The sequence below is a fragment of the Papio anubis genome, chromosome X, assembly GCF_008728515.1.
Source record: "Papio anubis isolate 15944 chromosome X, Panubis1.0, whole genome shotgun sequence".
Lineage (NCBI taxonomy): Eukaryota > Metazoa > Chordata > Mammalia > Primates > Cercopithecidae > Papio > Papio anubis.
The window spans coordinates 107,052,589-107,076,711 of record NC_044996.1 but is presented as its reverse complement, the minus strand read 5'-3'; the positions used below and the strand labels follow the sequence as shown (position 1 = coordinate 107,076,711).

At 40.8% G+C, this 24,123-nt stretch overlaps 2 pseudogenes; one reads left to right on the top strand and one right to left on the bottom strand.

The window, feature by feature from the left end:
* The first annotated feature begins 567 nt into the window (after positions 1–567).
* On the top strand, positions 568–3,313 carry LOC110742200 (annotated as a pseudogene).
* Positions 3,314–8,040: 4,727 nt separating this feature from the next.
* On the bottom strand, positions 8,041–9,110 carry LOC110742201 (annotated as a pseudogene).
* Between the last annotated feature and the right edge of the window lie 15,013 nt (positions 9,111–24,123).

Sequence of the window (24,123 nt, the reverse complement as noted above, 5' to 3'; positions counted from 1 at the left end):
CTGGCAAAAGGAAGTGACAGAAATGTTGCCAGACACAGAGAAAGTATAGCCACGAGCAACTGGGTCCCAAGAAATAGTCAGTCTGATTTAAATTATCTGAGATTGATTTTTTGGGGGACAGCTTTTTATTTGAATATAATTTCAAACTTACAGAAAAGTTGCAATAATAGTACAAGAACTCCGGTTTACCTTTCATCCAGATTTACCAATTGCTTTCCTAACCATTTGCAAGCAAGTTAGAGATATTGTGCCCAGCCATACTAAATACTTTAGTGTGTGTTTTCTTTTTTTAATTTTTTTTTTTATTTCCATAGGTTTTTAGGGAACAGATGGTATTTGGTTACATGAGGAAGTTCTTTAGTAGTAATTTGGGAGATTTTGGTGCACCCATCACCCGAGTAGTATATACTGAACCCGATTTGCAGTCTTTTATCTCTCACCCCCTCCCACCCTTTCCCCTCAGTCCCCAAAGTCCATTCTATCATTCTTATGCCTTTGCATCCTCATAGCTTAACTCCCATTTATGAGTGAGAACATACAATGTTTGGTTTTCCATTCCTGAGTTACTTCACTTAGAATAATAGTCTCCAGTTCCATCCACGTTGCTGCAAATGCCATTAATTTGCTCCTTTCTAGGGCTGAGTAGTATGTATGTATATATATATGTGTGTATACACACACACACACACACACACACAATTTCTTTATCCATTCGTTGATTGATGGGCATTTGGGCTGGTTCCATATTTTTGCAATTGCAAATTGTGCTGCTATAAACATGCATGTGCAAGTATCTTTTTCATAGTGTGTGTTTTCAAAAAACAAGAAAATTCCCCTATCTAACCACCATGCAGTTATTCAAGCCAGGAAGTTTATCACTGATACAATACTATCCACTCCATAGTCCATTTTCAAATTTTATCAATTGTCTCAATGTCCTTTATAGTATTTTGTTTCCATACCCTGCTCCAATGCAGGTTCATGCATTTAGATGTCATTCTTTTTTTTTTTTTAAGTCTTTGTTAACCTAGGGTAATTCCACAGTCTTTCTGTCTTTTTTGACCCTGACACTTTGAGAATTCCAGGCCAGTTATTTTGTAGAATGCCCCTCAATTTGGATGTACGTGATATTTCTCATTATGATATTCAGGGTACACATTTTTAGCAGTAATAAGTGGTTGATTTAAAATCTCAGAATAGCTGCCTCTACCCACGTCTCCCTCACTTTGACCTGACATTGTGCACAATTGGGAAGTTTTTGAGGTTTTCTGGTGAAATCCAGACTTTTCTCTGCTTTCTCCTATGATCTCTAATTTAGCCATCAGAATTGCTAAAATCCTGAGGAGAACGTTTGCTTCTTGGGGAGTTTACACTAAGCAGAAAGCTTACATCAATTCTAAACTCATTCCAATGTGTGTCCCTCCCCACCCTAATCCCCCAGGGATTAGTACCTGCTTTATTATTATTGCAATGAATACATTATTCATCAGGGTGGCTAAACGGCTTACAGAGGTAAATAACACGACATGAGTGTAATAAAGATATTTCCCTTTTCTAAATAAGTAGCACTTATAACTCAACCTGTAAGACTGTTCTTCTTTCCAGAGAGGAAGAGTCCTGTAAATGGTACCCGAAGAGCAAGAGCTTTAAACAGGCCCTAGTGCAAAAGAGGTCAAGGCCTCAGTGATACCAAGAGTTCTGATTGTGCCAATTCAGTCCCTGCTTCCTCACTGGTATATCCAAGGCTACCACAAAGTGGAAGGAGGAGGATGTGTGGGCGAAGAGTGGGTGGAGAAGACTTCCAAGAATTGGAAACTATGCAGACTAGCAGCCGGTAGTTAATTAGTTTTACTTCTAAAACGACCCCTTTGTGCAGCTTGTCCTTCCTGAGAAAGAGGTTAGAATGCTGCCATGGCTGCTTTTTAGCAGTATGGTGATTAAAACAATCTCAGGGCCTAAATAAGCTGGCTCTACTTATTTGGTTGAGGAGAGAGTAGTCCACCTTCATTTTCTTTTTCTCCACTCCTACTCACTGAACATCACATTGAAAAATGAGCAAATTCCTACACTTTACTTCCTATTCCTATAGGAGCGATTTAGAGGGAGGAATGCTCATTAAAGGAGATTCTAGAATCTAAAGTTATCTGTTTTACTGAAACTGAGAAGCAAGCTTGCGATGTTACTAGCATAGCTCGGAGACAGTTGATAAAAGTAACTAACGTCTATTGTGCATTTAGCGTGTGCTGGGCCATAGCTTAAGGGCTTTTCATGGTTTATCTCATTTAATCATCACTACGATCTACGAGTTGGGTAGTGTTATGATTATGAGCATATATGTCCGGTTTTTCAGATGAATAAGCTGGGGCTGAGAAAGGTGAAGGGACTGGGCCAAGGTGAGTTAGAATGGAGGCAGGAGTTAACCACAGGTCGTCTGGCCCAGAGCCCACTGCTCAACCACTGTGCTACCTGCCTTCCAGCTTCCATTTGCCTACAGTCTAGTGGGAGTCATAAAAGAACTAAGAGAAGAAGATGAATCCAGACTGGAAGTGGTTGGGCTCCTGGCTAGGCCAGGAATCTCACCAGTCAGAGACCCTGGACCCCCTGGCCAAGCTCACTGCAGATGAACAAAAAAATCCACCCCCACTCAGCCTGGAGCGAGAAGGTGACCAAGGAGGAAATGGTGGCAGCCGAGCTCAGCATGACTGTCACTCCGAGCAATGAGAAGCATGACCTTCACATTACCCTGCAGCAGGTCCAGCAGTGAACCAATTGCCCAAGACCTAACCCAGGTTGTTGGAGAGGCCACAGAGGTTCCACTGTCTTTTCAGAAACTCATAATTAAGGGAACATCTCTGAAGGAAATGGAGATACCTTTGTCAGCATGTGGAATACAAAATGGTTGCCAAGTCATGTTAATTGGGAAAAAGAACAGTCCAGAGGAAGAGGTTGAACTGAAGAAATTGAAAGAGTTGGTGAAGCCTGTGGAGAAGAAACTTGACGAATTGTAAGAGTTGAATAAACAGCTTACTGGACTCCAGCAAGGTTTTCTGGCCAAGCATTTGCAAACTGAAGCTCTCTGCAAACTTGATAGGAGAGGAAAAGCCACAACCAAACAGTTTATGAAGATCTTGGAAGAGATTGACACACTGATCCTGCCAGAAAATTTGAAAGACAATAGATCAAAAAGGAAAGGTTTAGTTAAAAAAAAAAAAAAAAAGTTCAGGCATTCGTAGCTGAGTATGGCACAGTGGAGCAGAACATCTGCCAGGAGACCCAGCAGCTGTAGTCTACAAACTTGGCCCTGGCCAAGTAAGGTGTGACAGAAAGAGGCTGTACTGCCCTGAAGAACAGCACCACCAGCTCTGCCCTCTCTGGAGCACAATTTACCTGATTTATTCTAGGGACAACTGGCGTATTGCCAATTTTCCTACTCCTACTCCAGTTCTCAGTGAAAAACTGTTGTCCTTGTGATCTTGAGTAGGGCGCTTGTCTGTTTTCTCATTGTGTCTTGTGTCTCTGTGGCCGTGTGGTCCAGCAGCCTACTTTTTCTGGAGAGGTCCTCCCCTGCCCAGGTTTTCCCAGCTATTTGACCTTCTGGTGCTTTCTTTGGGCTGGTGAGATCTCTCCTTTGTCCTGAGCTAGTTCTAGGTTTATAGGCTACCCTGGTCTTCAGATACAGAAGAGCTTTTTCGCTCGTGATCACACAGTCCCATAGATGTAAAACCAGAATCACTAGGAGGTTGCATCTATAGTCAGGAATGTTGAGAATGGCTTAGAACAGGTGTTTGGCACATAGTAGTCCAAGTATCCCTCATTGTGACCTAATTCCAGAACATCAGGCTGGGTTATTGGCTTATAGGCATTGTTCTTACCTCTTAGTGGCCTGACAAACTACAAGACATGAAATATCAGGGGGCCAGTCCTGGAATGAAGCCTATGGTTGATGCATGGACTTCCTTGTCCCCAAGAAAATATTCAGAACCCAGTGTTGACTGAGTCTGTGCTTAAAACCAGGCAGAGCAATGGCTTAAGAAGGGCAAAGAGGGGGAGCCACAATGAATAAAGCAGGCTGGTGGTGAAGTCAACCATAAATTTCCCAGGAATGACATGTGCTTCCTTCAAGGGCATTTCTGTTAAAAATACCCTTCTGAGATCTGTATTTCCTTCAAGGCCATTCTTGTCCATTTTGTGGACTCTCCTGCAATATCACTGTTATTAAAAAAGTTTGAGCATAGGTATGGTGCACATTCCTGTAGTCCCAGCTGCTTGGGAGGCTGAGACAGGAGGATCGCTTCAGCCCAGGAGTTTGCATGTAGCCTGGGAAACATAGTGAGACTTCATCTCTAAGAAATTAATAAGCTAACAAATACATAAATAAAACAGTTTGAATGCCATCATCAAGCAGAAGAATGTTTTGTTTTTGTTTTGATTAGTGAGAACAACCATTCCGTGGTTCTAGGCATAATTTGTGTTTAACAGAGTAGCCACACTATTTAATAAGAAGTTACTGTGTGCTGGGCACTATTCTAAGTTTTTAAATATATATTCATCATTTAACCCTCACATAACCTAAGAAGTAGACAGGTATTATCCCTGTTTTGCAGATCAGGAAACTGAGAACACTTAGGTAATCTGCTTAAGGTCAGACAGTACGTGGGAAAGCCAGGGCACAAAGCTGGGCAGTTTGGTTTCAGAGCCACTGTTTTTATGCTCTACTGTACTACCTCTCAACCAACATAGGGCTACATGCTCCCATTCTCTTATTTTCTCTCTATTCCTCTCCCTATACCTTTATCTTCCATGTTAGTCTTTCCACTTCCTCTCCGGCCCTCTCTAGTTCATTCTCCACAGAGCACTCTGAGTGATTATAAAGTACAAATCTTATCATATCAGTCCCCTGCTCAGAAACCTCCAATAGCTCACTACTTCTCTTAGGATAAAGGCCAAAGTCCTTACCTACACCTTCTCCCACCTCATCTCAAGCCCCTCTCCTGTTTGCTCTCTGCTGTCAGCCACTCTGGTCTTCTTTCAGGTCCTCAGATGCACTGTGCCCTCTCCTACCTGGGGGTCTTTGCACATGCTGCTACTTCTGCTTGGACAGCTCCTCACCATCCTTCCTCCACCCCCACCCCTTGTGTACATAACTCTTATTCATCCTTCAGAATGTAACTCAAAGTCTCTTCCATGGAGACCTTGCCTATTGTCTTGAGACCATATCAGGCCCCCAGATGGGGTCTTTTCATGGCTACCCATAACTTTTCTTTCACAGAATTCACCATAGTTCATGATAGCTTATTTGTGGAATTATCTGGTTAGTATTTGCCTTTAACACTAGACTGTATGTTCCTTAGGTTAAGGAGCTTCTTTGTCTTGTTAACAGCATTATTTCGAGTGCATTGTCTTGTATATAGTAGGACCTCAATAAATATTTGGAGAACAAAACAAACAAACAAACAAACAAACAAGGTGAATCCATGCCAGATGACTAGGTTGAGTTGGTCAGGGAAAATTTCACAGAAGGCAGATTGGAACTAGGCTGAAAAGCAGGCTGGGTTTGATTTAATGAAGTAGGCTATGAAAAGCATTCCAGGTGAGGGAAATCAAAGGAACTTTACACGTCCTGGGACCAGCAAACTGAGAAGTTTGTCTACAGCAGAGAGATCTTGCAGTCATTTGCATGAGACCTTTATCACACTTCTAATCCATGAGAAGTAGTAGGGTGAATATGAAGAACTCTCAGAGCCCAGTGACTATTGGTGCTTATTAGTCAGGGCACGGGGGCACTGCAATGACAAGGCAATGGGCCTGCCAAGCACTCCCCACTTCCCTTGGGCTGCCAGCATTCCCCTGAGTCTCCGTGAGGTTTGTTTAATTCAGGGGGTGGCAGTAGGAAGCCCTCACACATTCTCCAATTTGGCTTTACCATCAGCAAAGCTATCTTGATTCCAGTCTGGCTTCTTGGATGAAAGGAAGGATGAGTAATTGGCACCCCCAAAACTTCAACAATGGGAAAGTAATAGAAAATTCAATTTAAAAGGTATTGATAAATTATACAGGGTAGACCAAGAAGAATCTTGAAGGCTGGTATAAGGAACTTGGTCATACGAGAATTATTATAATTCTCTGTGCAAGTACACACACACACACACACACACACACACACACACACACACACTGTTTATCTATAGAGGAAATCACTGTGGGACTTGTTTCCAAATTAATCTCTTGAAATTTAATGTCATCAAATTCCCATCTTCCACAAATAAATTTGCCGAGAACCTTAAGTCATTAGGAAGTAAGTGTTTTCCAAGAATTATTTGATGACCAAAGAACAGTTTAGCCTACTTGGGAGACTTTAATAAAGCTTTATTCTACAGCCCCATTCTTGACATTAAAAAATGTCAAGTTGACATATTTGTCAATGGTTTGACAAATACTGTGTATTATTTGGAAATAAATTTTCTCATCCTTCTTCACAAACATTTTACCTCAAATTACAGCCTTTCAATTGGTCTCATAGGGCTAGGTGATTTTTTTTCTCAGTCAGATTTATGTGTTTTTATTTGTGTGCTAATTTGAAAATAACTTTAAGTACATATTTTAAGTACAGAGATATGAGTTTTTAATCCAAATCTGAAGACAATTGTTAACTGCTTCTGTATATCTCTTACTGCCAACAACCAGCAAATGAAAAAAACTTTCTCTAGGGAAACAGTTGCCAGTATATTCTTTTTTATTATCAAAATATTTTGCATGAAAACAGGAAGATACAGTTTTCTCCTTAACTAAGCAAAATAGCTGTCCCAATCTCTGCAAAATATTCTTCCTATGACTCTAACCCTTCCATGATAAAAGAAAGGATAGCATGCCTCTGGTCTTCCTGCTTCAGGAAGCAAAGGAACTGTAGGAAAATAATTAATTTTTTTTCTCACTTTTGAGGTTTGAGAAAAAGTTGTAACTCCAGCTTTTCAAAGTGCAAAGAAAACATTACACACCTATTACTATCTGTGGGATACAAATGTATGGATTTAGGAGGAAATAACTGGCCAGAAAAATGAAATACATTTTAAATAAAATGCTACTCTGGTGCTTCTCCTCTCTTGGCTTCTGTAATTTAACCTCCATCTGACCCACCTCCATTCTAATCGTTTTGGCTGTCTTAGTGTTCCTTAAAATTGTCTTCCCTTTTCTCTAAAATGAACCACAGAGCCATTTTTTTATATCTGCATTTAAAAAATTTACTTTATTTATCTACTTAAACACAGCCTTGTTCCAGAGAGGGTTTAAGGTGGCTTCAAAGGATCCATAACATACACCAAGAAATAAATAACAAATGGGACAAGAATGAAGCTCATACTAAAATGCTTATACAATTCTACTCATTTACTCTGGGTAGACTACAAATTTGTCTCTAAGCTTTCTAGCAGGCAGTCTAGAAAAGGAAACTTAATTAGTTACATCACTTACAGTGTCTGTAAAACAAAAACAAACCAATTATCCAAGTGAAGCACTGGTATTCCTAATACTAAGACCAGAACGAAATTTCTCTTGAGAGGCTTCATAAAGAGGTCAGCATGTGATGTAACAGCCAGTGTTCTCTGTAGCAACCAAATGGGAGATGCAAAGATGAATTTCACAGGGCTCTTACTGCATTTCTCTGAAAAGGCAGATGGCATCGCATTAACTTGAAAAATCAGGAAAAGGAATTTTATCATGAGTTTAGGGGTTTGGGGTAGATACAATATGATATATTCTAGATACTCGCCTCTCTGCTCTGCTGGGCAAAACCAAGAATAACAGAACAATCCAGTACCCAGAATGGCCTCAGAGAAATAATTTTTTTTTTTTTTGAGACGGAATCTCGCTCTGTAGCCCAGGCGGGAGTGCAGTGGCCGCATCTCAGCTCACTGCAAGCTCCGCCTCCTGTGTTTACGCCATTCTCCTGCCTCTGCCTCCCGAGTAGCTGGGACTACAGGCGCCCGCCACCTCGCCCGGCTAGTTTTTTGTATTTTTTAGTAGAGACGGGGTTTCACCGGGTTAGCCAGGATGGTCTCAATCTCCTGACCTTGTGATCCGCCCGTCTCGGCCTCCCAAAGTGCTGGGATTACAGGCTTGAGCCACCACGCCCGGCCCAGAGAAATTATTAAACCACTAAAACTGTATGCAACATTTTGTGAATAAGAAACTGTATTTTTCTTGACAGACAAAATGCAGTTTCATCAATCCTTAAAATACACACGTGACTCACAAAAGAACAATTTCTTAAAAACTCTAGAGCATTAAACAGACTGCAGATCCTTCATGCTATTCTGCAAACATTTTTTTTCCCTCTCAGCCTAGCATTTTTTTTTTTTTTAAATTTTGCAAAAAGAACCTTTTATTGTTTCCATGTGGTCCATGGCTTGGTGAGTACTTCTGGATGTTGAGAAGCTCAGGCCGAAATCCGGAAGCCAGAAGAATGCAGAGGGGCACCTCAAAAGTTGCTGGGCTCTGGAAGCTCCCAGTCATCCTTGAGCCTTCTGAAGAGATACTCCGCCAGCCTGGCCTGAGGGCTGGCCAGCTTGCGGCGGTTGGTCAAGTAGTCGCCCATCTTCTTGATGAGTTTCACCTCTCGGTCTAGGAAGTGCTTTTCCAGAAAATCACAGAGACTGGGGTCTGTGTTGGCAGAACTCAGGGCATGTAGATCCAAAAAGGGCTGGTTCAGGTTCTCCAGGGCCAGAGCGGCTTCCATGGCGGCCAGACTGCCACTCCACTCATCTCGGAGCAGCTTCTGCTCACCTTGGAAGAGGCCGCAGCTGCTGCGCTGGTTCTGCATCAAAAGATGCTTGGCGCTCTCGCATCTCTCTTCAGTCAACTTGCGAAAGAAGTGGCCCACGCCCTTGAGAGCCACGTCGTCGCCTTCGAAATAGAAGCTCAGAGAGAGGTAAGTGTAGGAGGCCTGCAGATGCATGTTGATCAGGCGGTCAATAGCGGCCTCCACCCCAGCGGTATACTTTTGGCGGTTCTGGGTGCTCATGGTTGGCGGGCAACCAGGAGCTAACCACAAAAGCTTGTTAGCTGGTCCCAGAAGCGAGAGATAGTTGAGCAAATAGTCACGGAAGTTGTGAGTGGAGATGCAGGGTTAGAGGGTGGGGAGAGGCAGCATGCGGAGAGGCGGGGTGGGGAGGGTGGGGAGAGGCGGGGTGGGGAGAGCGGGGCTTGGTGGGGTTGGGGCGGGATCACAGGGCGCAGAATCTCTCAGCCTAGCTTTTTTTTTTTTTCTTGCATGTGAGATTTATTTTGATGATATCATTCAGCCAGGACCCTGGTTTATTAGTAACATTGTACATATTCAAATTTCTTAAAGAAATGTAATTTTTAAAATAGATTAAAGGTCTACAAATGTACTTTTGTTACATGGATATATTGCATAGTGGTTAAGTCTGGGCTTTTAGGATACCCATCACCTGGATAGTGAACTTTGTTCCCAATAGGTAATTTTTCAACCCTCACCACCCTCCTTCCCCACTTTGGAGTTCCAAGTGTCTGTCGTTTCCTTCTATATGTCCATGTGTATCCATTATTTTGCTTCCACTTCTAAGTGAGAACATGTGGTATTTGATTTTCTGTTTCTGAGTTACTTAAGATAATTGCCTCTAGGGCTATCCATGTTGCTGGGAAAGACATGATTTCTTTTTATGTCTATGTGGTATTCCATGGTGTAGATACACCACATTTTCTTTTTCTAACCATCCACTGATGGACACTTAGGTTGATTCCATGACTTTGCTATTGTGGATAATGCTGTGATAAACATAGGAGTGCAGGTGTTTTTTTGATATCACAATTTATTTTTCTTTGGGTAGACACCTAGTAATAGGATTGCTGGATCTTGGTAGTTCTATTTTTAGCTTTTCAGAAATCTCCATTCTGTTTTCCATAGATGTTGTACTAATTTACATTTCCACCAACAGTGTATGAGAGTTCCCTTTTCTCTGCATCCTCTCTAACATCTCTTGTTTTTTTGACTTTTTAGTAATAGCCATTCTGACTGGTGTGAGAGGGGAATCTCAACGTGGTTTAAATTTGCATTGCTCTGATGATAAGTGATGTTGAGCATTTTCATATATTTTTTGGCTGCTTGTATGTTTTTTATTGAGAAATGTCTGTTCATATTCTTTGCCCACTTTTAATGGGGTTATTTGTTTTTTTTCTTGTTGGATTTTTGGAGTTCCACATACATTCTGGGTATTAGTCCTTTGTTGGAAGCATGGTTCGCAAATATATTTCTCTCATTCTGCAGGTTGCCTGTTTACTCCATTGATTATTTTTTGCTGTGCAGAAGCATTTTAGTTTAATCAAAACCCATTTTTCTATTTTTGTTTTAGTTGCATTTGCTTTTGAGGTCTTAGTCATAAATTCTTTGACTTGGGCAATGTCCAGAAGCGTTTTTCCTAGATTTTCTTGTAGGATTTTTATAGTTTCATATCTTACATTTAAGTCTTTAATCCATCTTTTGAGCTAATTTTTGTATATATTGAGAGATATGGGTCCAGTTTCATTCTTCTACATATGGCTATCCAATTTTTCCAGCACCATTTATTGAATATAATGCTCTTTCCCTAGTGTATATTTTTGTCGACTTGGCAAAGATCAGTTGATTATAGGTATGTGGCTTTATATCTGGGTTCTCAATTCTGTTTCACTGATCTATGTGTCTATTTTTGTACCAGTACCATGCTGTTTTGGTTACTATAGCCTTGTAGTATAATTAGAAGTCAGGTAATGTGATACCTATAGCTTTGTTCTTTTTGCTTGATTGCTTTGGCTGTTTGGGCTCTTTTTTTGGTTCTATGTAAATTTTAGGATTGCTTTTTTCTAATTCTTTGAAAAATGACACTGGTAATTTGATGGGGGTACATTAAATCTGTATATTGCTTTGGGCACTATGGTCATTTTAACAGTATTGATTCTTCCAATCCATGAGCAGATGTTTTTCTATTTTTTGTGTTTGACTTCTATGATTTATTTTACCAGTGTTTTGTAGTTCTCCCTGTAGCTTTTGATAACAATTTAATTCCTCTTTCTTTCCTAATTGTTAGAAAGAAGTCTTTATTTGTCATTTGGCTCATTTTTACCATAATTCTAAGATGAGATAAGAACATCAAAAGTACTCATAGTGAAATCCCTCTAAATCTTCATTTGTGAGTTGAAACTCCCTTGTTTTTAAATTTAGAGGTTTATACACATATTTTTTTCCTGCTCCTAATCCCTCATTGGGAGTGATCATTAGTTACAGTTTGTGCAGAGTGGTCCTGTTGTCTTGGTATAATGATTAATAGCGCCCCTTTCCCTTTCAAAAGGGTCCTTGTTTGCAGTATATATTACATGGTCACCTTACCCATTGAGAAGGAAAAGAAAATCTATACTATGAATAGAGTTTGTAAAACATTGAACTTGACCATGGTTTGTTTCCATTTTATTACTTAATCATACCAGTAAGAACCCTATCATAAATTTTCTATTCATCACTTTATATTTTTTATTCATTGACCCAATTATTTCTTCTAGAAAGTTCTATTGAATGGCATATGTACCAGGTGTTTTGTTAGGTACTGGTGGCTTCTTAGGATTCAGGACCTTGCTCCATTAACTGAAACATCATGTGAATGAGTGCAAAAGATGAAAAATATAGATTGATAAATCCTACCAAAATAGAAAATAATCCATATAAGTTGAATGAGTTGGCTATTTCCTGTTGGAAGATGTTTTCACAGGGTCTCTTCTGGCTTTGTGAGTCCATGCTTAGTATTTTATTTTCCTAAATACCACTTGTCTGGTGCTGTTTCACAATTAGAACACTTTTGTGTATTTTCTAACAAACAAGAAGGCATATTCTATTCAGGGTAAACAAGATTTGAACCCTAGAGAAGAGAGTTTTGCTTTGAACTTTGGACTTTGCACTAAATAAAAACGAAAATTCAGTTTTTTTCCAGCAACTTTCAATTTGTATTTTCTCTGTTGCTGAAAACTGACATCTTAAAATTACAAAAAGAAGCCTGGAGTCTTCCTTTACTGCTTAAGGTAAAATATGAACACAGATCCTTTATCTAAATACAGGATATATTGTCACTTTTAATTTCATGGATGGTTGTAGTCCAAAAGTATTCTCATATTGCATTTTAAGTTTGCAAAAACTGTTAATATTCAGGAATAGTCACATTTTTCAATCCTGGGGGGGTGTGGAATTAACTGGATAAAACATGAATACATAGTTCTACAGTCTTCCTGGCCTTGGTTCTAGGGCATAAAAAAGGCTGGCAGTATAGAGGAGGAGGAAAAACAAAAATTCAAACTCAAGAACAACCCTAGCAGGTAACTAAATAAGAGATAAATTAAACCAGATGCAATACGCTCCAAATGACTGCAAAGAAAATGATTGTTTTCTACCTTGTACATAAACCATTAATCATCATATTGACCTTATAATAAGGAAATGCTAAGCTTAGAGAAAACTTCACCATATGAAATATTATCCGTATTGCAGCATATCAGGCTCATTTAATATATTTCAATTTCCTATACATTTACTTATTCCTCTTGGAAGAGAAAAATGTCTATATAAACCTTTCCAGATGAGATAGGTTTCTGCCTTGTGCAAATGTTGACAAATCTTTCCCTCATTACTTTAGAAAAAAAAAGAGCCAATATCAGAGCCATACTCTGGAGGTAGTTAAGCACACCGCCATTAGAACCAGACCAAGGTAGGCTCAAAACCCAGCTTCGTCACTACGAGTGTGAACTTAGGCAGGTAATATAACTTCTATTAGCCTCAGCTTTCTTGCTTATAAAATAGAGATGTTAATATCTCACAAATATGCTACAAAGGTTGAATGATAAAATGCACAAGAAAATGCTGCCAAACAAGTAGAAAGAACTCAAAAAATGGTGCTATATGATCGATCAGTTTTGGAATAAAATTGTAGAGATCCTCTCAAACCCCAGTAAGTATCAGAAGCAGATGCCAATATGTTTTTGATCCAAGTTTTCTCACTGCAGACCTGTTTTGCTGAATCACCCTCTGTAGGTGGCTATACCCTTTCAAGCACAAAAGCACAGCTTTGAGTGTTCAAGATCAAGGCATTTAGAGCACAAGCAAAGGCAGCTCCTCTTACTTCCCTTGGCTAAGCAGGCATCAACAATGCCTCCTGAGGCACTGATGGTTGTGGAAGCAGGAGGAGCAGTGCAAAGGTGGCAGAAGTATGTTTTCTTAGTTCTCCGGACCAAGATAATCATCCATTACAGAAAAAAAAATGAGTGCCTATTTTGTAGGATAGGGTAAGATTCTGAAACATTACTTGTGAGTGGTAAAATTCACCTTCCCTTTCACTCAAATATAGACCTTGGGATGCCTTGAGAATCTTTGATCAGATTCTCCAGAAGCAGTCCCTGATATGAGGATTCCTGTGCAAGTGATTTATTAGGAAAGTGCTCCCACAGGGAGACCACAACAAAGTAGGGAAAGCAGGACAGAGCAAGAAGCCAATAAACAAAGCTTCAATGTCAGGAAATGTCACAGCTTAGCCACGAACCCAAGGTGGAGCTCTGGAGTGCAAATCATACCTAGAGTTTATTTCAACATGAGACAAGGGAACTGGGCTTTTATATTCTCGCCCCATGGTCGTGGGCCTCCCCAGGGTGATTAAAAAAAAAAAACCCAGGGTACATGGGAGGTATGTACAAGTGAAGCAACTCCATTAGCCCAAGAGAAAGCCACCAAAGAAGGCCACAGGTGCTAGTAACTAGCAGAAAAGCACACTGAAATTGGGTGCTGAGCATATCAAACAGGGAGAAGGGAATTTGGGTAGGGCGTGTACAGTGTCCAGCACCAGCTTGCTACCCTGCTTGACCTTGGAAGGTATCAGAATTCAGTGGTAACGAGGAATCCCAATCAGAACCTTTTTTTGTTTTTAACCAGGAATCTAATAGATAAGATGAAGACCAGCTTATAGGTATTAACCTATATTTATTCTTCCTTGCTACTTCTATTTACAGGGAATACAGGGGTTTTGGAACCTACATCTGTAGTCTCCTTTACCATCCCTGAAACTCTGTCACTCTCATCAGGGGTCTCATTTGTACACATACCAGCCAAATCAGGTCCAAAGCTCTAGATAAGAAAGCATTTACATCTTTTATCTGACCCTCTACTCCATTTGACAGCATTCCCCATATTGGAACCACATACTGATTTTTTAAATAGCTTCACACAAGTACTTAAAAGTGAAAATATCCCTAGCAACCAAAAAACTGACAGGCTGTGAAATTGCTGCTTAAGAACCTGTCATCCAAACTGAACTCACCTGAAAACTGATGTTACACAAACAGTAAAATGGTTTCTGTGTATTTGTCATTTTTCTAAAAGAAACTGTAAGGGGTACTGAGTTTAGTTCTGAGCTGTTATGCTTTAGACAAGGGACCACCTTGCACCAGGCAGTTATGAAGTAAGAAGAGTTGTTTCGACCGGGCGTGGTGGCTCACGCCTGTAATCCCAGCACTTTGGGAGGCCGAGGCGGGTGGATCATGAGGTCAGGAGATCGAGACCATCCTGGCTAACACGGTGAAACTCCGTCTCTACTAAAAATACAAAACATTAGCTGGGCGTGGTGGTGGGCGCCTGTAGTCCCAGCTACTCGGGAGGCTGAGGCGGGAGAATGGCGGGAACTCAGGAGGCGGAGCTTGCAGTGAGTGGAGATGGTGCCACCACACTCCAGCCTGGGCGACAGAGCGAGACTCAGTCTCAAAAAAAAAAAACAAAAAAAAAAAAACAAAAAAAAGAAGAGTTGTTTCATTGTCCTCTCCCAAAACACACACACACTCAGTCTCCTCCTCATCCCTCCACTAAAATCACTGAGAAGCTTGCCCATGGCCCACCCTAACAGGTTTGCTTCCCCAAATCCTACCTTCCCTGTGCTGCCCACAGGTACCTCAAGCAAGCAGCACTTCTCAGCTGGGACTGATTTTGTCCCCTGGAAGACATTTGGCAATATCTGAAGATATTTTTGGTTGTCACAGCTGGGGAGACGGCACAACTGGCATCTACTGTGTAGAGCAGCATTTTTGGCCTCTACATCAGTTTTTAAAAAATCAGTATTTAAGGGGAGACACTGTCCTGCGCACTGTGTGTCCCACCCGCACCAGACAAACAAATACATCTGTATGTGTCCAAATGTAAATAGCTTCACACAAATACTTAAAGGTCAAAATATCCCTAGCAACCCAAACTGATGTTACACAAACAGTAAAATGGTTCCTGTGTATTTGTCATTTTGTACATCTCCAGTCCCAAATGAATGTCAATAGTGCTGAGGTTGAGAAACCCTGTATATGTTGGTGTCTTAGTGTGGGTTTCATCAAAAACAGACCCTGAGACAAGGATTTGAGTGCACCTAGTTTATTTGGAAGGTGATCCCTGGAAGCACTAGTAGGAAAGAGGGGAAATGAGAGAGTGAAGGGATAAACAAAATAATAATAAAATGAGAGCGTGAAGGGGTAACAGCAGGTTACCCCTGTGGGGACCTAGGACTCATTCCTGCTGAGGAACTCTGGGAGATTGTGTGGAACATGCCTTAGAGTTATCCCAAACAAGGCCATGGAAGCTGGAATAGTTATTTTCTAATTCCCCTCTGTCATTAGCTGAGGACTACTTCCAAAGATGTTAACTTTCTGGCACTTTCGGCCTGCCCTTCAAGAACCAAAAGCAAGCCCTGAGACAGAGAGTTGTAGGTGTTTGCAGAAGAACCTCCATGGGCATGTATGGGCATGGTGAGTGCTGAGGGGGTATGAGTACCATACCAACAATGTCTGCTGGAGTTGGTCCTCCAAGAGAACATTTATGGGGATTTATCTTCAGTTTCATTTTCTGAGGATGATGCCTTAGCCAAAAATAAAATTCAAATCATGCCCCCAGTAGGTGTCCTGAAGACAAGCAAGAGTGATACGTTTTAGAGGGACCTTGTTAGAACATACAGTTAGAAAGGCCCTTAGAAACCATGTGTTGAAGCTCTATACCAATGCACAAATCCCTTGAAGAACATCCCCAACAAATAACCATCTAGTCTTTTCCTGAATGCAACCAGGTACCCAGGAACACATTAGCTCAGGAAGCTCGCCCATGCCATTTTTAGAGAGTGTGATGTAGGGGAGCCAAACAAATGTGAATTTAAACCTGGTTCTGCCACTTAACAGCTATGCAACTTTGTGCAAGTTACTTAACTTTTTTGAATCTTACTCTCCTTAGCTAGAAGATACCAGCAATATTATCTACCTCTTAAGATTACTGTGAAGATTAAATAAGATAATACAAGGAATTAGCTCAACTTCTGACACATAGTAGGTGCTCAATAAATATTAGCTGTCTTCACTCCTTTTTCTTCTCCACCTTCCCAAATCTCATGTGTCAGTTCTGTACCTCATAACACTTTTGATCTTTTCATTCCAGTTCTAGCTTCCAGAAGAATAAAAAGTATGTCCAGCCCACCTTCCCATTAAACTAAGACTATCCCCTTCTCCATGGAAACACACCTGGCTTACTCCACCATTCCTTACGTGGCCTGGCTCTGTGGGCCTCTATTCTCTGATCTCTCTCCAGAAGGTTTTGGAATCTCCTCAAGGAGATAGCTGCAATCTCATCCTGACCTGGTGCAAAACACACTTGTAGATCACGTCCATTTAATTTTGATGCACATAGATCAAAATGAGTTTTGTATGAATAATCTTCTCTTTTAACATAAAGAAAAATCTAAAATATGGTTTAAACTTCTTATAGTCAGAAAAGAGGGCAGGAAGTGATTCTCTTTCTTTACCATGCTCTATTTTAACTCTTGAAAATGTTTCTTCCATGCTGTATTTGCCTCTCTCCCTCCATGATGAACAGTGCTTTCTGTTACTTTTTTCAAAGGAAAAATGTAATGTTTCATAGAAAGAAACAAGATTCATATCCTGACTAGAGGTGGCCTCATATCTCAGAAGGGCTGGCAAGTCTGTCCTTGGCAGTTGCCAAGAGGTGGGTTGGAGAGACACAGCTTGAGCTGGAAACAACATCCAGCCTTGAAATTTGAAGTGGCAAATTTTGCAATGCCACTCTCTCTCTTTCCTTGCTTGAAGCCCCTGAATGTTCTTTCTGGTCATACTGACATCTGATTGGAGAAGGAAATCACATGGCAAGAGATTTTGCTTTTCCTTACCTATAGCATGATCCAATTTAAAAAAATATATGTGTGTATATATGTGTGTGTGTGTATATATACACACACACACGTATATATATATACACACACACACATATATATATACACTATTTGTGTGTATATATACATATATATATGGTGTGTGTGTATAAAGATGTGTATACTAAAATATTAACAGTCATCTCTGTGTGTGACCAAGTGTTTACTTTCTACTTTTCTGTATTATCTGATTTTGGGGATAATAAGCATGTATTTAACATTGCTGCAGGAAATCAGGGGGAAAAAGACCTGTTTCTGTTTTCAAAGAAAAGGCGGAAACTTGCTGTCCTTTCTCAAGTAGGTCATATGATCTTTGCCCACAAAGCAATGAACAGGGCTCAGTGTTTGTCTCCTGAAGCCAGAGCTAGCTTGCTGAAAGGCATCCTTTAGCCTCTTGGGCACCAAGCTATTTTGCATGAAAAGATTAAAATTCAGGAACATGGAGGGCTTTCTCATCCACTCTTCCTCCCTTACTCCTCTGGGACTTCACTGGCAACCCTTCTACTCCCTACCAGCCACCAACAACTTGAGGTTCAGTCTGAGGACTGAGAAGAAAAGAGAATCCCTCCTGGGACTGAGTTGGCTTCTAGGACAGGAATGTTGCTTTATACTTCTTCCATATTCCCTACTGGGTCTGGCACCATGATTGACACAAAAAATAACAGATGCTCAGAGTAATGGAAACTCAAAGGTCATCAGTGCTTACTAATTTCCTAATGAACATATTAAATGTGGCTACTGGTCACTTTACCTGCTTAAGAGGTTTAAGCCACAGAGTCCGATGCCTCAATTCATCCAGAGAGCATCCCCAGCCAGTTCCCATTCTCAATGTCAAGGAATACAAAGACAAAGACATGACTGAGCATTTATGCCTCCACGAGTGGGACAGGAGAAGGGGCCATGAACCATGGTGGGACTAGCACCAACAGGTCCCTTTTACAGCATGCAGGGCTGGTGATAGCTGCATGCCTGGCATTCATACAAATCTACCCTCCCACAGTGTTCTTGCCCCTTCCTTGGGGTGTACGGACATGGCTGCAGGCCAAAACACAGCTCTGTTCACCAATTCAAGATAAGGAAATATCTATCTGGGCCTGACTTGCTATATAAGTACCAGATGGTAATGATTAAAATTAAATTAAATTAATGCTTGACAGTCCATGAAGGGCATAAATTGCATAGTGTGCTGCTTGTCCAATCTGTCATCTTGTTTCCCTCGGCTCAGGTCAACAAACAACAGCTGAAAGCTCCATCTCTGAATCAAACAGTAGCTTATTTCTCTGCTATGGAAATGGCTGCTCAGTTTACTAAGTTGAAGGCTTCCATGCTGCCAAAATTGTGATTAAGATGCCTTAAAAGGCAGAGAATTCTATCTTTTTGCCACAATCTCCAGCAGTCATCTCCCAAACACAGTAATAGCAATTACTGGTTAGAGTTCAGAAACTGGGAAATCTGAACCTGGCCTAAGAGTGAACCATTGCCAAAATCACAATGCAATTTTCAGCTCTAATGACAGCCTTCTTCATTCACATGGTTTCTAGAATGTGTGGGCAGTGCTGATGTGTTATCAAGTTGCAAAAGAATTCATGGCATCACATTTTAAAATCACCCATCTGCCAAGTACTCCCTTCCTAAAAACTTTCAGATTTAGACTTTTGCTCCTTTCCCCTGTGTTGTTCAGGAATCAGTGTCCAATATTTACATTTTAGTACTTAAACCCCAAATAACGTTTCAACCTTTGCACTTTTACACAAGAACTTTGATGAAATTTTGAAAATATTGAGCATAACTTCTTTGGTGGGAAAGATTGGATTCTTCAGGAGCAAGCCAAATAGTAGAACAAGCTACTGAAGACAGGCACAGGGTGCTGGAAGTTGTACCACCCAGATTATCCTTCAGGAATGAAACACTTCCTTCCCCAGCTGCTGGGAAAGCTGCAGGGGTATGGCCATCAGCTGTCATCTCCCTTTGGAGATTGCCTCCACTGAAGAAAACTGCCTCACCCAAGATTTCTTCTCCTTCTAAAGGCAGCCCACATCACTCAACTTGGGGCAACTCTGAAGGGCCATCCCTGCCTTTCTGGTTATTTTCTCTACCCGGGCTTGTCTCCCAGATTGCTGCCTGAATCCCTCCCCACTTCATTCAGGTCTCTGCTCAAATGTTGCCTCATCAGAAAGGCCTTTCCTCATCTCTTTTTCTAAAATAACACACACTCAGCCCGTTCCCATAGCCCCAGCTCCAGGGCTCCCTGTGCTCTTACCCTGCCTTCATTTCCTTCATTTCTCCTACCATTACCTGCCATTATTTACACATTTATCAATTATTTTGTTTAGTGCCTGTCTCCCCACTAGCATATAAGCTCTATGATGGTTGAGAATTTGTCTGTTTTGTTCATTGCTTTATCTCTACTACCCAGAAAATTGCTTAGCACATATATAGAGATTCTCGATAAATATTTGTGAATAAGTGCATGAATGAGTGATTAGTTGCCTACTATCTTAGGTACTTCCTAGTGCTTAGGCTGCCTAGCTCTCTCACTGTGCATCCTGGGAATCAGAGTCCTGCCAAGGTAGCATAATAGTCAAGAACACAGGCTATGGAGTTCCACTGGCTTATTCACTTAGTTCATAAACAATTACATAGTTCTTAAGTTGTGCTAGGCATTGCTCTTGGCTCTTATGCTATTAATACATTTAATGTTCATAACAGCCGAGGTCGCAGGATTCCTCTAGAAACTACTAAACCCAGGTGACAAAATGGCTTCCCAGGATTATGACTTCCTGGTTGCTTCCCCAATTCATCCTGTCATTTTTCACCTCTTCTCAGAGGCATGACTAGTCTAGCCTAGCTGCTTACACAAAGCAGCCAGAAAAAATGATGCCTATTAATCAGTTCTTGCCTCCTGCTGATCACCTCAGCTCAGGGCTTCTCTTTTCTCAAGGAAGTAAGACAGATGATCATGGGTTGCCACAAAATGCTGGTTCTTTACTTTGACCTCCTCAGTCCTGGGAGGATTTGTCAGTCAACAACACGCTCATTTAACTACACATCAGCAGCAGACAAAGAGTCAATCATTAAGTAAGTATAAACAACTTGGTACTTCACACGTTTGGTAAAGGCCCATATATTTATAAATGTGCCCTTGGGCAAGGGTCAGCCTCAATGATACTCACTTTGGGAATAACAAATCCCAAACCACTTATTTGTTATGAAAATAAATGACATTTTGATCTCAGTAATCATTTAAAATTCTGTACTTTTAATGGCCCATAAAATCTTAACATGCTCCCTTACATGTCAGATTTCCTAAACTACAACTGCATCAACCTCATAACTTCCACTTGATCATCAAGAATAGATCACATGTGTAATCCCAGCACTTTGGGAGGTGGAGGTGGGCGGATCACCTGAGGTCAGGAGTTTGAGACCAGCCTGGCCAACATGGTGAAACCCTATCTCTACTAAAAATACAAACAAACAAAAAAAAATTAGCTGGGTGTGGTGGCGGGCGCCTGTAATCCCAGCTACTAGGGAGGCTGAGGAAAAAGAATTGCTTGAACCCAGGAGGCGGAGGTTGCAGTGAGCAGAGATGGCGCCACCGCACTCCAGCCTGGCGACAGAGCAGGACTCCATCTCAAAAGTAAATAAATAAATAAATAAATAAATAAATAAAATAAAGAATAGATAAAATACTTGCCCTATTTAAGTGTGCAGTAGTGTGTGCTGGATAAGCTAATAAAATCATAGAAGATAAAAATGCAGGAGAGCATAACTGCTTATTTTTCAGATTTACTAAGGGAACATATTTTATCTAATTAAGTAGATCTTCCTAAGCAAATCCTTTGCTGTCACAGCATGTAGCCTAGTTCTTACAAAGGAATGAAAGGAACACTTGATAGTCTATTGGTTTCTCATATTCGTTTTAGTTTTTTTTATGTACTTTTAGAAATACTGTTTCATTTCTGATCTTAGATTGTCTGGCTACCCAAAGTGGAGCTGGTATTGTTAGGCAGGACTGAGTCCTGATCAATATTCTGTTCTTTATAGTGAAAGATGATATGATTGATGCTGACCCCAATCTGAACGGACAATCACAGCTATAAAAACAGATGCTAGTCTCCCAGGCCCATCCCAGCCATACATTTCTATTCATGGTTCAGGGCACTTGGCAGAGATGGGCATTTTGTGTCAGTAAGCCTCTGATACCCCTGGGCTGTCTGAAGATTATTTTTAAAAAGTTATGATTCACTGCTGATAGGGCTAGCTGCCTCCTAGGATTCTACAACTCCTATGGCTCCTGCTTTGAGAGTTTTCCTCTGTGCCTCAGATACCTACAGTCACCTCATTTCAGGCTCCCTATAAAGTGATTACTTGGATCACAAGAACAATGAATCGGTAAGGGCTTAATTAAAACATTCTGTATAAAACATTTTATGGTCGTGAACGTCACTATAGTGGAAATTACTGCAGTTTAGCATCTGCCCATAGGAGCTTCAGACTTAGTTGAGGAAACACAATTAAAGCAGAATGACGTTTGCCATCATTGAAATAGGTTGTATGACCACCTCCATAATCTCAAAGTGAAATCACAGGGGTCCTTGTTAAAATGCAGCTCTCATAGCAGATCTACTGAATAAGAATCTCTGGATTGGTGATGGAATCTGCATCTTTAACAAGCTCCCTAAGTAATTCTCATGCACACTTAATGTTCAGAATCATTACCCTAGAGGCTGATTATTTCAGCGCAGGCATGGTTCCTGCAATGCCACAACTAGTTAGTGATTCTCTCTGTGTTTTGGAAGGAAATAGCAGCATTCAGTGACGATCACCACTGAAATGTGTGATTAATCATTATAATGATGGTGTTGATGCCTCACCCAGAGCATCCATCCCCAGCTGCTTACACCATCTTACCCAGAACTGTGACTAGCTCTATTTATTTTATATTTAGTAGCTATGAGTGTTGGCTGCTAACAGCTCACAGCTGCACTGTTCTCTTGAGAATTACTCTCAGCTGATGGGAACCTCACCCAGAGATGCCTAGGAGGTTATGTACCCACCAGCACAGTCAATGACAGACTGGTATGTAGGAGCAAAAATCCAGTCCCTTTGCCTCCAGGGAGACAACTGTGTGGTGCCGTCTTTGCTCTAGAACTTCCTGTGGGATCAGGCTGATGCTAGACTTCTGCTGAAACCATATCTTTGCTTAGCTTCTTCCCCTGCCTTTCCTGCTTCCCTCACTTCCTTCCTTACAGGTTTCTCCTGAGAACATTTCAAAAAATAAGTGTTGGAGAGGATGTGAAGAAAGACGTTCACTTACACACTGTTGGTAGAAAAGTAAATTTGTATCGCTATTATGGAAAACAGTATGGAGGTTTCTCTGAAAACTACAAATATAGAACTACCATATGAACCAGCAATCCCACTTCTGGGTAGACATCCAAAGGAAATGAAATCAGCACATTAAAGAGATAGCTGCATGCACATGTTCACTGCAGCATTATTCACAATATCCAAGGTATGGAACCAACCTAAGTGTCCATCAGTGGATGAATGGATAAATATACACACACACAAACACACAAACACACACAATGGAATACTATTCAGACTTGAAAAAGATCTTGTTTTTTGTGACAACGTGGACATAGATGAATCTGGAGAACATCATGCTAAGTGAAATAAGCCAGGCATAGAAAGGAAAATACTGTGTGATCTAACTTATAGATGGAATTTTAAAAAGTCAAATCCTGTTCATAGAAACAAAGAGTAGAACAGTGGTTACCAGGGCATTAGGAGGGTGGGGAACAGGGAGATGTGGGTCAAGGATACAAAGGTGTAGTTATGTAGGATTAATAAGTCTCAAGATCTAATGTATAGCATGAAGACTATACTTAATATTGTATAATGGAAATTTGTTAAAAAGTAGATTTTAGGTGCTCTTACCATAAAAAAATGGTAACTGTGAGATAATGGATAATGTTGACTTGATAGATAAGTTAACCATTTCATTATGTATATTTATAGCAAAACATTGTGTTTTAGAGGCTTTCTCTAGGGGGAAGATGTTATAAAAGTAACAAAAGTAACTGTGATAAATACAGAAATATATTCGTAGCAGGATGTAAAAGAAATAGGAGGTTCTGGTTCCAAGTAAAATGGGGTTAACTCCACCCTGTTTCTCCCACTCAATGCAGCTACAAAACCTGGACATAATGCATGGGGCAGCTATTTGAGGACTCCAAAAATTAAACAGTGGTGGGCAGACTAGGAGAGAAGACAGGCCAGAATCTGAAGTATTACCAAATTGACACTGAGTTTATCATTTATTTTTCTTCTGTTATCCCCGGCCTAGAATCAAGGCATCCTGAAACCTAGAAGTGGGTACTCAGGCATGGACAGAAAAGCTCTCTAATTCTGTCTTGAAGAGCAAGAAAGAGATGATCTGATGCTCAGAGAGAGGGTGGTTGGGAGAAATCTTCTGAGACTTTTCCCTTTTCTCTGTCCTTCTGCACTCCAGGCCATCCTGCAGTAACTACAGTAGCAGTAGAGACAGCAGCAGCACTAGGGATGCCTAAAATTCTGAGGGAGGAGAACCACTATTTCTGATCAGGATAGTTATGTCCCAAAAGGGTGGGGTGAATCCCCATTGCCTTTTTTCTTTCTATCTTCCCTCCTGCTATTTCAGTTCAGAACTGACATAGGCTCAGTTGTTGGAAGTGCGCAGCACAGCATAGTTATATAAAGCCCCATCTTTCTTAGACTGTAAGAGGGTCACAGCCTGTAAGTTGAACCCCAGGGAAAAAAAGTTGTGGGGACATTTTGGAAAGTATGAGGAAAACAATCCCATAGAATT